Below are 10,829 nucleotides of genomic sequence, written 5' to 3' on the forward strand. Positions count from 1 at the left end.
ACAGGTTCACTCGCCCCCAAGGAATGTGTTTTTTGTTAATAACACACCATGTTTTAATGGCGCGTTTTATGACATTTAATATTTACTTGAAACTGTTTCTTGATATGACGACGTAATTATTTCATTCGAGTAGAAAGAAGTCTGGTAAGTTGTGTCAATCTTGCGCGGTCGCGTTGGTGTGCTTAGAATAGCGTACCATAAGTGTGCTAAACGCCATATGTTTTTTCATTGCATCATGCATGTGTCATGTTTCATGAGGTAGTACATGATCGCGAAGCTTGCTTGGAAAGAAGCAGCCGCAGGCGTGCTACTAACAGACACGTGACGAGATTGAGAGGGGACGCGGCAATGAAAAGTGTTTTCGTTATTCATGCATGCGATATGTAACTAAACTTGGTGCAAATATGAAATTCCTACGCTAGTTTCAGTAATTCCTTTTATTTATAGCTATACCTGGTGCATTTCTGGATAATTATAATTAACACCGTCGTCAAGTCCTCCCAAGGTCTCAAATAATTGAGTAGATAGTGCGCAATTTTTTTATGACAGCATGTACATAAAGCCCTTTTCTGTATGACGACGCGATTAGTTCTTTTTCTATATGATCAGTACTTATGCATGCATAGTTACATCAAAACGTTTCTTACAAAAAATAACTAACACAAAACTGCACGTGTAGGAAAAAAAATCGAGAGATTTATTACGCTCCTCAACGTCTCAGGAATAGTTTGCGACAAATGGAATCATTTGATTTTCATGCGAATTACGAAGGTGTGTGATCCAGTCGGAGAAAATGTGAGAGGTCAGAAAACGAACCTCAAAGCTTATTCCCTCGTTTATGGCATCTTCGCTTTCGCTTTGGTCAAAAAAATGCGGCACTGAAATCAAAGAAATTACCTCACAATTTTTGACGACCACACTTCTAAAAAGCGTAATTTATATATTTGTACTCAATATTTTCCTATAATTTTTCGTCACGAAACTAGACTTCAGGGCTGGGAAAGAAAATATTTCTAGAAATCAAAAATGTTCACCAAATTGACCAGCTTAACAAGAGGACAAGTCGGCCTGGCTGGTGCGTGGTCATGCGGCTAAAAACAGCGCTAAGCGAGACAGGAGATCAGGGACACGAGGCTGTCCCCACTTTTCGCACAGCGCGGCACGTCCGTATATCAGCAGACCGCCGATGAGCGCATGTCTGCTCCGATGAAACAAGGCCAGCAGGACGTCCCCTCACTATTGTCCCGAAGTAAAATCATTCCGGCTAGAGCAGAGTATCAAAACTTGTTTTATTCAATACCTAGCGCATAAATAAACGGCAGGAACGCTTTCTACATGTTTACTACTAACTATATATACAATACACAGTGGCAAACTATTTCTCTTTATAGGCCGCACGTGGCCAACGCGAGCTCGTGTACTTCGACAAATTACTAAGTTGGAAGCATCGATTATTGCTATGATTCGCAGAAACTGGAAACGCGCCTACAAGCCTTGAAAACCAGCGCTCAACACCTATCCGCGACGCCACTCCCCGACCTTTTGCCTACCACGAGCTCGCTAGCGACTGCAGCGCCACCTCGTTTGTTTACAAACATGCAGGAGGTCTATAGAGTTGAGTTTAAGGAAGTAGGCACAAAACTTTTGCTTGCATCTATTTTGAAATGTTTCATCAAACATCAGTATAGACGGGTCATCACTTGGCATTTGTCTACGGCTGCTAAATAATTTGTACAGATTTCTTCTTCACACTGTTTCAGTTCCGGCACGTAAGGTGCATTTAGGTCAGTCAGGCATGAAAAAAAAATGCAATATAATTGCTCATACATTGCTGCGATTCCAGCTGTTGCAACAGGCTGGCTAAAGCGTTGTAGTGAAGTAAAAGTACTTTAGTGCTTATACTGTATATTTTTTCATTCCTGACATGACCTAAACACACCTTACATGTCATGGCCATCACCGGGTAGCTGAAAACAGAACCAAAAATTCATCAAGAATAAATCCAATTATAAATTATGCTAGCTCGAAGGGGAATACTACAGGGTTATTCATGTATACTAATGTCCAACACATTATTTGAAATACGAAAACTAAAAAATCTGATGCCCTCACAAAAAGCCAATATTTTAGTTAAACAGCAGCATACATCAAAATCTCAACCCCCCCCCCACCCCCCAATACTCCTTAATGGAGCATGCTGGTTCAGCAGCTACAGGTACTGCTTATGGCTTCATTATGTCTCATTTGCCTGATGCGTATTTTCAGTATTCAAGATGATATCCATATATTATACAAGTTGCTTTCAGTCGAGCTATGTTTCATTGTATGCAAGAAGGCTGGTGCAGTATCTGTGCTGTTTTCATGGTTTGTCATCGCATGATTAGTTTGTTCGCATCTAGCATTGCTTTCTGACCTATTCTCATTTAAGAGTAATGTCATGGAGGCATCCTGACAGTCTTAGTGATGTGAAATTCATGGCACACAAAGGCAGCTTTGCACAGTAGCCCGTTTTGTTCATTTTTATTTGTTCATTCATTCAAAGTACCCCCAATGGCCCTCATTGCAATGATTATCATGCGGGGGGGAGAGGGGCGGGAGGTTGTAGCTGAAGCATAAAAACGACTAAAATATTAATCCACGAAAATTGTTCCCACAATATAAAGAATACAGTTCAACTGGCAATGTCTGAATCTGTTTGACCTTAAACTTTAGTTAGGCTTGTGTTTGCTGCGATGTGTAACATCAAGTTGTACTAGTGCGTGACTTTGGCCAGCATGATCGAATGATCTGGCCGATTGAGTTGCGAGACAGATGGTGCATATAACTTTGCAGAGGTGGTCACTATGCAGAAAGATAAATTGCAGGGGGGGGGTGGGAGGGGGTATGCGACAGAAACCTGTAGGGAAACATGAATGAAACAATGCATGAAGAGTTAAATTTATGCCAGCTTTCAGTAGCATGCTAGTTTATGCAAATCAGCCAAGTTTTTTAGTACTTGGATGCTGAAGTGTTTTGAATAATGAGAAAAAAATTAAGCAATCAATACGGCTTTGCAAACCTTCAATGTCACTAATTAGGTTACATTGCACAATTATTTGCCTATGAATTCAGTTATTAATAGTTGTAGCGAGACCATAATTGAGTGTTTGAAGGTGTGTGCAAGTCCAGGTATCGACCTTATTAATGCCAAGTTTCTGAAGTGTACAAAGGTTTACTCTTCATTGTGTTTGTTACTAATTTTTCAACAGTGCACTAATACATGTGAATGTCCTGACGACTGGCGATTTGGGAAGGGGGTTCCACTTCATAAATCCGGTAGTACCGCTTCCCCATATAACTACCGCCCAATATCACTTACCAGTCTCCCATGCAAAATCTTCGAGCACATTCTTTACTCCGAAATTTTCCACTTTCTGTCTTCAAATTCGTTTTTTTCACACGCACAACACGGCTTCCGAAAAACATTGTCTTGTGAAACGCAACTAATTACCTTTACGCATAAGCTCCACCTAATCTTCCACCGACGCTCTCTTGCCGATTGCATTTTCTTAGATTTTGCCAAGGCATTCGACAGTTTTCCACAAACTACTACTCTTAAATTTAGCGTAACTTAACCTTGATCCCAAAATTATTACGTGGCTAGAACACTTCCTTTGTCATCGTTCTCAGTTTGTATCTTGTAACGTTCATACTTCATCTTCTAGCGCGGTCAACTCTGGAGTGCCTCAAGGTTCGGTTTTAGGTCCCCTTCTTTTCTTAATCTACATTAATGACTTACCCAAGCACGTTACTTCTAACATGTATCTATTTGCCGATGACTGTGTTGTGCTCAGAGAAATTACTAGTGAACAGGATGTCAACACGTTACAAACTGATCTCAACGCTATTTGGATTGGTGCAATCACTGGCTCATGTCACTTAATATCAATAAATGTAAAGTCTTGCGCGTATCCCGTAGAGATTCAAGTCCAGCTGCTTACCTTCTTAATAACACTAATTTTGAGTCAGTAACATCTTACCGCTACCTTGGCGTAAATATTACGTCAGATCTAACATGGTCCCTTCATATTAACCATAAAATATCTAAAGCCAATCGAATGCTCGGATATCGGAGACGTAATTTTTCTTCTGCTCCAGTATCAATAAAATTGCTCCTTTAGAAAACACTAGTCCGCCCTAAACTTGAGTATGCCTCCTCTGTATGGGACCGGAGCTGTGCTAAGCTAACTCACTCGAACTTGTTCAGAATAATTCTACTCGATTCATTCTTCATAACTACAATCAGACTGCCAGTATCTCTACTATGAAACAAACCTTAAGTCCACCGTCACTTGTCTCTCGCCGCTATAATTCTCGCCTTTGTCTTTTATCCTTCCACAACACCCACCTGCGCAATGAACTAATCTCTAATCCGTCCTATCATTCTGCCCGCGTTGACCACTCTCACAAAGTTGGTATTATTCCTTGCCGTACTAATGCCTGTTCCCACAGTTTTATTCCCCGCACATCACAGGATCGGAACCGCCTTCCCGGACTTATCGCCGGCATTGAAGACCATCATCACTTTAAAAACTCACTAGCTAACAATGTATAATCAAGAGCCTAATAAACTTGTATTTTCATTTTTTGTTGCGTTGCTTGCTTTTGTTTAATGTGTTATCATTTTTATCACTCCTCTCTCTAATGCCAAACGGCCCTGAGGGTAATAATAAATGAAATAAATGAATTGCTCACGATCCAAAAAAAATGTGTGATGGATGTCCTAGTTTTAGGCTAGGATTAGTGTAATGTATGCAAGTATTTTTTTTATTTACAGGAGCTTGTTCTAGATGTTCAATAAATCCCAGGGAGGTGTTAGCAGAACGCACAGTTATTCTTTTGATTCCATGACAGGTATGACTGAAGATGAACAAATAGATATTAAAATCTTGTGATAAGTACACGCTACTGTTATCTGGAAACTATCTGGTGGATATTCTGGTACTGTGTTAATGATGAATTCAGCATTAGTGACATTTATGAACAATAAGGAAGAAGAAATTGTTACATCGAGATGTGAATTTTAATATTAGCAGTCCAAATGAGTAATCACGCTGAAGTAAATCATAGCAAGATGAGGTGAATAATCTAGCTCGCGACTTCATACAGATGAGTAAGTTGTTCATATATAGATTAAAAACAGTAAAATGCCAAATTCACTCGATACAACCTTGAAAGTGTCTACGCATTAATTTTCCTGGAAAGAACTAAAATAATTAAAGTGATTTGAAATGATAGAAAACTGTGTATCATTGCAAAGGCGTCAGGGTGATTGTAAAAACACCCCAAGCTGAGAAACAGTCAAATGCCATAAAATCTAAAATATGTGTCAGCTTGGGAACTGAAATGTAGACACAAATAATATTAACCAGCATTTAATACCCGGCCATAAACAAATCTGATGAGTAGCATTTTACACAGATAGCAATTATAAAAAACCGGTGCTTAGAAACTGTGTTCCGTGAGGTAGTTAATTATTTGCATATGTATGTCATGCTCTAAAGTTTAAAACATGAATCATCCCCAGAATTTAAGATTAGAATCAGGCTTGCTCGAGTTCAGAGCAATAAGTAAGAGAACGTCACTGATCAGTGTTCCCTTCTGCGCCGTCGACGTGACGGTGAAGCATCGCTGGGTCAGCTGAGCGTTCACATGGTTGTAACCATGCAAACGGGGCTGCCAGCCTTGGCATGAACGAGTTACAGAGAACAGGCAACCATGGAGTGCAAACTTCCGCCACGTGCCAAGATAGGCTGTTTTGATTGGTTGCTCTCGGTGTCGTCATTGGGAGAGTGAAATGGGAATGGGAAGCTGCGCGAAAATCGAGTTGAGGGCAGCATTTTGTTTGCTTGAATTTTGAAATTTCTTCATTGAATAACTCCCGTTCCTATGCATACATTCACGTAATTCTTTTTGAATCAGCATCTGTGCGACATAAAGAAACCATCTGAAGCGTAACCGGCGTCCGTACAAGCGGTGTTTCGCAACCCCTTTAAGCCCTCGTGATGAATACCTCCGGGTCAATAGCTGCAAACCATGGATGTAAGACGAAGGAAGCGTCCCCAGGGAGCGATTAACATTCCTTCGTGTCTGTTGTATGCGCCACAACTCCAGCAGAAGTCTCCTGTGCTGGTTAGCTTCGGTCTCTAGTGCAATAGTACGGCCAAAGTCAATTCGATGGTGACATTCGTCGAGGAATGTGACCACGAGGAATGTGAATACTGCGAGGAAAGAAAGAAAGAAGGAAAGAAAGAAAGTCCATGCTCTAAAGCATCTGTGGTCACGGCCACTGTGAGATCACTTGTTTTGAAGTGGCACCACTTGAAAACAAGTGGGACCGTTTGGAATCCAACGTCATATTTGGAATCATTGTCTATAAAGTGGAAACATTTGGAATCCCACTTCATAGACACCTCGCACTGCCATGAACAACATAAGCGCACACTCCAGGGGAATGCTGAAAATCCGCTGCAGCAAGGAGAGGCTCATGACTGAAGGAATGCAGATGCAGGAACCATTGGAAGCAGGCTGTTGTCAGTTGCACAGTACTTTGAGTAAATGGTACCACAGGCCCGCAAAGGGCAGATTTTGTAAAAAAAATCGGCCGTCATGTTAGCATCAATGCCGCAGTGTTCAGGTATACGGTGAAAGCGCACTTCTTTAACATGTAGTGGAATGAAAAATCTTAGAGAATGGCCCAGAAGAGTGTCCCCCGAGCATTCGAGTGCAGTCAGGACAGAAAGGCTGTCAGCAAGTATAATGACATCAGTAACGATGCAAGGGACCTTATCTAGGGCCAATTGAATCGCTAGAAAATCAACAGCGAATATAGGTGTATAATAAGGGGCCCGAAAAGAATAACTGCAATCTAGAGCTAATAGCTGCATTTTCCTTTTCCTGGAAGGCATCTCTGAAAATTGCAGTATGTGTCGTAAATTTGTCCGGACACTCTTCTATAAGCCCATTTAAAACATTTTCAGAAAAATTCTTTGCATTTAATTCTTAGGAGGGTGCACTCAAAGTAAATACCAGCACTGGTCCACAGGCTGTGAACCTTTACTACAGAACTCAATGTGACTGAAATTTTTGATAGAGAATTTGTGAACCTAATGTGAGGGAGCTTATAGTGAGGCCAAATACTACAGGAGAACAGAGTCGGGGATGTCGTAAATATATGAGGCTAGCCAATCCTGGAATAGGCTCTAAAGCTGTAAGGAAAGTTTGCACAGTAAGAACCTGAAACCGTGAGTTTAAACCAGGTACTCGCACCTCCAAAAGCAGCGCAGCATTGGCCACAGTTTTTGGTCATCCACGGCAAAGACGCAGAGCACGTCTCTCTAAAAGAATCAAAAGTTGAAGCTTGCACCTTGGACAACCAGAAAAAAGAACACAGCCGCACTCAAGTAGTGGCCTTACATAATATTTATGTAAAATAAGAGCGAAGTGTCACGGTACATGCGGAATTTTTTGTGGCTGATTCTCACCAACCTGCCAAGGGCATGGTCACCTTTGGGTACATTTTTTTTTCATTTGTAGTCGCCGGTCTAACTGCAGATCGTAGGCAATACCCAGGTATTTTACGGACATTCAACTTGTGGGATTTGGGTATTGCGATAGAGCAAGGAGATGTAAAGGGGGATGCTGGTGGGAAAACATGGAGGGCACACTTATTAACAAATAAAGGTGACCTTAGGTCACAGCCAGGCTTCCAGAGCGTTGAGGTACGCTTGCAACATCCAAAACAGAGCGTGGACGTCCTTCACACAAGCGAAGAATGCAATGTCGTCTATGTGCACTTAGGCCTTGACAGCCAGGCGGACAGGAATATCTCGCATGAATATATTAAACAGTAACGGTGAGAGCACAGAACCTTGAGGCACGCCCCTCAACCAAGCGTATGTGTTGAAATTGTAATAGCCACCAGTGCAAAAGAAATGCCTATCAGTGAAGAACTCTTTTATCCATGCAAGTAAGTGCGAAGGAGGTTTGAGGTCAGCTAGCTTATGAAGCAAAATACTGTGTTTAGCAGCGTCGTATGCCTTTTCAATATCGAATGTAACTAGAGCTACCTGAGAACTCCTGCCTTCAGTTTGAGCTAACTGAGGTCTCTGGAGAGGAAAGCGTTTGACCTAGTAATTTCTTCAACTGTACAGTGCTAACGAAATTTTGAGTTGAACCGGTCACCCTAAGGGGGCTGCAAACTATAGTGAAACTTGCCGAGTAGTGATCACTCGATGTACCACAGTCAACTGACGACCATGAAGATATCCCAACCCCATTAATAGTGAAAGTCAAATCAACCGCTGAACGCGAATGAGCCCACATACAAGTTATGGTACAGCTGTTGTAACAATGCACATCATTTGCAGATATTCAACACCAAAGTACCTGCCAACTGACATCTGTGCAGCAACCCCATATAGCATGATGTGAAATGAGGTCTCCCACAAAAACCACGTTGGAGTTATTGCACAATAAAACATCCAAGCAATCCATCCTATGAACGTACGCAGAAAACAAAATATTCGCAGCTGTTAGAGAGTCACACTGCGGTACAAGGATATAAACTGCAAGTATCTCACAATTATGAGACAGATACTGCGCCATTTCCTTTCCCCCCCAAAACCAATTATTATTATTATCTCACAATTCAGAAGCATAAATTTTTGTGACACATTCCTGTATGAAATCAATGTTAAACTCCCACCCCTGCCGTTCCTTAGATCACGGAAATTCTTAAGTGAGGACTGATTAGCAGAAATCCAGGTTTCGTCCAATAAAGCAATGCCTGGGCTATGCTTAAGTAAGAGCTGCTGCAAGTCATTGAATGAGGGTGCGATTGAGTAACAATTTTATTGGAGGACTGCTAATTTCGCCATAATTACTGCTTTATGAAGGAGGCAGCAACAGCCTCTATCAGCACGTCGGTTTTCTTCGTGATACCCAAAGATCAACTCCTTTGTGGACTTGGCATGAACACGATCATATTTTGATGGCAAGGTCAAAGTGGCCATAACATTTCTCAGTTGGCCATAACATTTCTGTGTCAGAGGGGCAAACGTTAGAGATAGGGACTGTGTCTGACATTCGTCAACACTGGCATTGATGTAAGAGAGGTTGAAGGTGGGACTGACTCCACAGGAGGAAGGACATGGTTCGGCTGCTCACAACAGATGATGAAACCTGTGCAGAGATCACCTGGGACAAGGCATCAATTAACGTGATCATATGATCGAGTATACCAGCAATAGCCTTCTCCACAGCAGCAACAACTAACTTTGGCAATCCAGGTTCTATATCATTACCAGCTGTGTGGACAATACCGGCATATGAGCAGCTTTTTCTATCCAACAGGGCATACGCACCAGCTCGTGAGCACCTGTCGCACTGAATAATTTCCAGGACAGTCTGCTCATCCACACGCTTCGGACATATGAGGTAATCAGCTGGGTGAGCACAGCGGTAACCACAGCAGATAACAGAATCAGAAGTGCATCTGATGGACGATTGCCCTTGCAAATATGTGACAGCGCGTTGCCGACTTAGATCAATTGGTGCTGTGGCCAAACCGTCAGCAGTTCCCCCTACCGTGGCCGTGGTTGCAGTGGTCCTACATGATAGACTATCGGCCAAACCTTTAGTTCACATGGACAGAGAACCCTGCAAAAGTCGCAGTAACTGATTCTGTGGGCACACAAGAACCACCAGCTTCACTGCTACAGCGGTAGGTGGGCAGAATTCCAACACGGGCATTTTGAAAATCCAGCAGCACTGAAAAGCCACGAACTTCACTCACTTGTTTTTTCTCCATCATATCCATCCTTGCATACTTCCTTGATGCTCTGTCCCAACTATACTTTTGGGAAATTACGAGCTTTCTTGCATTTGGAACAATTTCTGTCCTTCTAATGAGTGGAAACGGCCAAATGTTGATTGGAGCTCCAGGTATTCAGCAATGTCTACCTTGATTACATACGCATCGGAGTAGACGGCGGCAAGTGAGCAGCGTCCAGATTCAGAGCTGCGTGCATGAGGATACGGCGCGTGTACGAGATCGGCACTCGAACTTGCCTTTACACATTTGCTTCACGCTGTCAGAAGATGCGATTTCATGCAAACTTTAAAGGCGAAGGCCTTTAATGGCTCATCGTTGTCTGTCCATCTGCGAAATCTGCCACACTATGATGTCATCAACTATATAATTGCTACAACCCATATACTCTTAGAAGTTACGAAGTAATGGGTGATTAGTAATTAGTCACTAGCTTGTAACAAGAAATTAATAAATTTGTGAAAAAATTAATAACCAAAGAAAGGAACAAAACGTTAAAAATAAAAATCAATGGTTTCGTTTGATTTATGAAGGTTTAACGTCCCAAAGCAACTCATGCTATGAGAGACGCCGTAGTGAAGGGCTCCGGAAATTTTTACCACCTAGGGTTCTTTAACGTGCACTGACATCGCACAGTACACGGGCCTCTAGAATTTCGCCTCCATCGAAATTCGACCACCGCGGCCGGGATCGAACCCGCGTCTTTCGGGCCAGCAGCCTAGCGCCATAACCACTCAGCCACCGCGGCGGCAAAGATAAATAAAAAAATAACTACATAACAAATTTAAAGGGAAATAAAAATATAAAAAGGAGATAATATGCATGTGACAATTCAGTTTCAAAACGTGAAAATAATTAAACAAAAATTAAAAGAAGCAGCCACAGTGGGCGCAGAAAGGCTTTCGCCTCGCGCACTTTACATCCCCAAAGTGACCACTGAATTTTTTTTTAAAAAAAG

Source organism: Amblyomma americanum, chromosome 7, assembly GCF_052857255.1.
Source record: "Amblyomma americanum isolate KBUSLIRL-KWMA chromosome 7, ASM5285725v1, whole genome shotgun sequence".
In the NCBI taxonomy this organism is placed as follows: Eukaryota; Metazoa; Arthropoda; class Arachnida; order Ixodida; family Ixodidae; genus Amblyomma; species Amblyomma americanum.